Consider the following 5,770-nt stretch of genomic DNA (forward strand, 5'->3'; position numbering starts at 1 on the left):
TTTGATCCAGTGTGTACTGTATACCCACAGCACATCTCAACTGGGACCAAGCACATTTCAAGAGGCAGAGAAATGGCCCTGTCTCCCCAAGCTCCTGACCATCCCTAGTGCATGGGCCCAAAGCCCCACCCACTCATGGAGAGTTGGTAACACTGGCTGGTTCTGGAAAGGTGCCCCTCACACCACACCCTCACCAGACACACTCACAAGGAAACCTCGGTCCTGGGAGGCCTGTAGGCCAGTCGGAGAGGTGCCAAGGGACAAGTCCCCTCTACTCTTCTCTTCAGCTGATCTAAGAAGGAAAGGAAGCAGCATAAAGACATGTGTGTGAGAGAGTGTGTGAGTGTGTGTGTGTGCATGTGTGTGTGTTATCATGTACTATAAGAGTTTCTGCAGCAAAGCGCACTAGTCCAGAGAGAAAAGAACCAGCCCTAAGACTCACCCTCAATAGTAGACAATGAGCCTGTAACACACGATGCCCGAGGAGGCTTTCTTGTGAACAGACAGCCACCAGTTCACCTTGAAAAGAGCCACTCACCCTTCCAGTTGATCAGTGCTCGCTCCCCTTAGAGTCTGGTGCTGCTGTACTGCACAGCACTCTATGGCCAGAGAAGCTGGCACGTTTCCAAGACACCCACCACCACAGTTTGGTATATTGGGTAAGACCAGGTGCATATATGAGTGAGCACGCAGGGTGAGTCCCAGACACAGAGCACTCAAGGTACAATCTTGTCTACTGCAGTCCGTCCAGGGTTGCTTTACTTAAACAACTGTGTGTGGCTTTAAACAGCTAAGGAGGTTGTTTAAATGGAAAAAACCTTGAAATGAGACCAAACAGGTCTCTGCTTTTCCCCGAATTGATGATCATGTGCTTTATTTATCCAATGAAACTCTCTTTCTGAATATAACTGGAATCCTGACCATGTCTAAGGTAGCTAAGTAAACGAGAGTCGTCTGAACTCTGCATCTCACGCGTAAAGATGTTAACTGCTTAAGGTGATGAACATCCAGGTGAAAAGTGGCAAGTTACAGGGGAACAGTGAGAGACATTTGGGGCCACCCAAGAGCAGTGGCATCCTCCCCACACCACTGCTCAGGCCGAGGCTCACACTGCTATTCAGCCCCCTCAGCACACGGGGTCTCCAGGGGGCACACCTGATGAATAATGCCAACACTCAGAAAGGCTTCACCTGCTGAATTCTGAAACATTCAGTTAAAATATGGAAATGCACCACTAATGGGATTAAAAAGAACTCAATTACAACGGCAGCACTTCCTTTCAGAGTCTTAAATACCAGGACAGGGCTAATTACTGAGCACCGAGTTACACTGCTTCCTTAGATATAATTCACACAAAATGTTTTTCTGCCTAGAAATAAACTCCACTTGATCTGCCTCAGAGAACACAAGTAAAAGGTCATTTTCTGTGCTATTTTTTCAAGAGATTAGCTATTAATCCAGCTCCTCAGAGGCAACTTTCTACATCACTGTCAAAGCAACGACTCTTGTTTTTTAGGGGTAGTGGGTTCTCCACCCTTAAAGAAGGCCCAATTTGCCTTTTTCTCTTCCAAATTCAACTTGAAACCCTGAACTGCCCACACTCAGGAGCAACCCCACCCACCTGACAGGTTACCTGTTTACTGGAGATCAAAAGATGATTCTATTCCAAAAGACATTACCACAAGAAGAAAGTCTAAAGCAACAGCAGAGATGATATTTTATTTATTTATGCCTTCTAATTTCAATGATGCTCTTCATAAAAAGGTCTTTCCAGGTGCCAATGAAGAGCAATCCCGCCAAACAAACCTCAGTGAGGGGAGGCAACTCTGGTACCATGAACAGAGGGTGTGGTGCAATTCCTACCTCTACAAACCACACAACTGCCTTGGTGTAGCCCCTGACATAGAGAAAGGGTTCCAAGCTATCTGGTCAGTAATGACCCCAGGATTCCCCACTCTGAACCAACAACTGCTGAATCTTTAGCAACAAACCACACAACCGCTGATAACTGTTTACTTATCATTTATCCTCTTTATCCAAATCTGAGGGAAAAGAAAACTGAGGAAAGCCACACGCACTAAGCCAATCCCCTTTTCCAGTGGAGTTCTAGCTAAAGGCTTGATCAGTCATGGCTCCAATAACACAGAAAGCCAAAGAGAAAATGGACCACATAAGAAGGGTTCAAATGGCTTTGCATTCAGCAGGATACAGGCTCAAAAAACAGCAAATGAGCTTAGAATACATTGGGCTACAAGAGCAAAGTCTTCCATTTTTAGAACATATTCAAGATTCCAACAATGTTTCTGACCTCTGGCATTTTCTCTCTCCCATCTCCACATTCCGTTCAGTCATTCTCACACAAAGCAGATCTCCTAATGCAGCCTGACCACCAAGACAGTGGAATCACTTCCGTCCAGCTCATCCTTCCCACTGAGGCCTCTGCCTATGAGCTCACCATCATGTGATGAAAGGGCTCAGATTCTTCACCATCCTTTTGGGAAGGCACACTAGTGAAGGCACTCGCCCACCACTACCAGCTACCATGGTACCATGGTACCCTGGCTTCCTGGGGACCTTTTTGAACAACATCTAAAGCTGCTCTCGCTGTCCACTGGCTTGAGTTCCAACCCTCTTCTCATATTAACTATTAATTAACTGTGAGAAAGGGTACAGGCAGGGGCAGGAGTTGCTGTGGGGGTGCAAGTGCTTTTTGTGTTGGAGGGCACATTATGAATGCACGTCCACGGGTGAGGATAGTGATGAACTCAGATCAATCAATCTGTTAAATTTCAAAATTACCAATTGTTAATTTGTTTCAAACTCTCCTTATCCCCTGATATCCTGAAAAGCAAAATTTTATGTTTTTAAACATAACAGCACTCCTAGTCTTCAAGTTCCTTAAAACAGCACCAATACTGTCTAGACCAGCTCTGTCCAGCCGAATTATCTGTGATGGAAATGTCCTATCTTTGCAGTATCCAGTACAGAAGTCACAAATGGCTGTCAAGCATGAGAAATGTGGCTAGTGCAAATCAATTAAATTAGTAATTTTATTTCAGTTTAGCGCTTGTGGCTAGTGGCCATGCTACTGGACAGCAAAGGTCAGATAATCTGCCTTAACAACTGCTCTGAGATGGAAGCTTATTTAGTGTGACCCAAGTCTCCTCTTGGCAGAGCGTGCAGGCAAAATAGGAACCGGCATGCTTCTGGACATACTTCCGGACCTCCTTCCCCTGCCCCACCCTCTCCTTGATCATCTTCCTCTGCAGTGGTGTTTCTCAACCTCAGCACTACTGACATTCGGAGCTGGATAATTCTTTGGGGTGAGGTCTGTCCTGTGCATTTTAGGATGTTAAGTAGCAACCCTGGCCTCTACCCACTAGAAGCTGGTAGGTAGCATGTCCTCCTCTCCTATATGTGACAACCAAAAATGTCTCCAGAGTTGTCAAATGCCCCCAAAGGTGCAAAACAGGTGAGAACTACCGCTCTAGAGATAACTTTTAAAAACAACAGTAACAACAGTGATAACAGCAAAATTCCTGCTCTTAGAATTTCTGCCTCTGCTTATTTTACAGGATGAGGTTACCCTCTCATATTTGCCCTTGGTTAGGCATCTTTTCCCCACCCCTTGCACACACCCTTTTGAACCTGAGTCCATTGGAGTTCCTGTGCCATTTTTCTAAGGTTCCTGCCCATGTAAGCACATACACTGACTGCCCAGTTACCCTCCTGCTCAGGAGACTCACTGGAGACCAAATGACCTGCCTGTAAAGCTACAAACTACTGGCCGGGAGCGGTGGCTCACACCTGTAATCCCAGCACTTTGGGAGGCTGAGGCGGGAGGATCACAAGGTCAGGAGATCGAGACCATCCTGGCTAACATGGTGAAACCCCGTCTCTACTAAAACTACAAAAAATTAGCCGGGCATGGTGGCAGGCACCTGTAGTCCCAGCTACTCGGGAGGCTGAGACGGGAGAATGGCATGAACCCGGGAGGCGGAGCTTGCAGTGAGCAGAGATGGCGCCACTGCACTCCAGCCTGGGCGACAGAGCGAGACTCTGTCTCAAAAAAAAAAAAAGAAAAGAAAAAACATCAGCAGAGGCTACTGAAGATGGTCAAATGATGAGCCACTAAAAAGAACCTGTGTTTTAAGAAGTCCATTTAAGAAATGTTCTCTCGAGAAACAAACAAATAGTAACTTTCCAGCAGAGAAACCTGACTGACACCATCTTGACCAAGTGAGTGATCAAGGTCAGCATCAGTAGTCATGAGACACATCAATACCATGTGCCCTGACATGGCGCACCAAGGACATCAAATTCCCAAACTGAGGGGCATTCTAAAAAATAACTGTCCTGTGTCTTCAGAAGTATCAAGATCGTAAGATTGGAGGAGGCTGAGACACACCTAAATGAACGTGGGATTCTAGATTGGATTCTGGACCCAGTGGGACAATGGCAATATTCAAATAAGGCCTGCAGATTTGTTATTAGTTAATGCTATGTTACCAGTAACTTGCTGGTTTTGATCACTACTACAGATATGTGAGATCATTAACATTTCGGGAAGCTGGGTAAAAGGAATATGAGAACTCTTCTGGTCTATTTTCGCAACTTCATTAAGTCTGGAATTATTTCAAAGTAAGTTTAAGATACATATGTGTACACACATGTACACACACACAAACACACACAGGATCACTCTTGACTGTGTGGCCAGCAAGCCCAATGACACTTTCCAAATGCTCACCTCCTCAGCCTGTTATAGTGAGACAGCATGGAGCTGCCCTTCTAGAAAGTCTCTCCCACGAGGCTTCCACACTTAGGTAATTCCCTGGCTCCTCTTCCACTTTATAGCCATCCCCACACAAGCTGGGCTCCATCCTCCCTGAGGACCACCTCTAACAGATGACTTGCCTCAACATGGGAGATCTGACAGAAACTTGAAGGCCAGACCTCCCCATGACTGTCCTGCTGGCATCACGCGAAAACCCCAAAGCTGCCCCTCCCCATGTCCCTGTTAGCCTGTTCAAGGCTTGCTGTCACTTCAGGGTCCTTCTCCACATCTCCCACTTCTCTGGCCTTCTCTGTTCCTACTGCTGACTCATTTCCAGGCCTCTATTTGCTCCACCCAAGCCTCCTGCACAGAGACTCAAAGTGACAGATGGGGAAAAGAACACCGCTGCCTCAGGTGGGAAGACCTGGGTTGGAGGCCTCATTCTGCCATGGCCTACCTGTGGTTTTGCAGAAAGCTCTTAGAGACTAAGGCTTTTTCACATGTAAAACAGGCTATTAAATAAGAGCCCCTAAGGCAGGCTCTCTTGACCTAATAGCCTTCCTCTCCTGCTGCAACTCCACTCCAGAGTGTGAAAATGCCACAGATCCACTTTCCCAAACTCCCCGGTGACCTGGTGGACAGTAAGCCAGCTCTGCCCAGAGGACATAAGAAAGTATGCTGGGCACTGCTGGGAAAGACTCCTCTACCTGGCAAAGGAAAGAAAATGAAGGGAAACACCAACCCTTCGGCCTGCCTTGGACGCAGACATGGAGGGTGTAAGGGCACTGCTGTGGCAGTCATTTTGTAACCAAGAGGAGGTGAGGTAAAGGACAGAGAGGACAACGGAACCCCAGCACCTGGGAGCTGCCAAAGTAACCAGCCCTGGAGTCCCTGGGCTCAGGCCTCGGAACTTATGAAAGAAAATCAAATGTACCTATTGTTTAAGGAACTTTTAACTGAGAATTCTATTTGACTGTGACTTTCAGCCATGGC

The 5,770-nt window shown here is 46.7% G+C and overlaps 1 protein-coding gene across 1 annotated transcript in view; it reads right to left on the reverse strand.

Annotated features, from left to right (window-relative positions):
• The window catches only part of DTD1 (D-aminoacyl-tRNA deacylase 1), a 175,077-nt gene that overhangs the window by 62,536 nt on the left and 106,771 nt on the right, over positions 1–5,770 (reverse strand). The gene's annotated exons all lie outside the window — the stretch shown is intronic.

Source organism: Nomascus leucogenys, chromosome 13 (assembly GCF_006542625.1).
Source record: "Nomascus leucogenys isolate Asia chromosome 13, Asia_NLE_v1, whole genome shotgun sequence".
In the NCBI taxonomy this organism is placed as follows: domain Eukaryota; kingdom Metazoa; phylum Chordata; class Mammalia; order Primates; family Hylobatidae; genus Nomascus; species Nomascus leucogenys.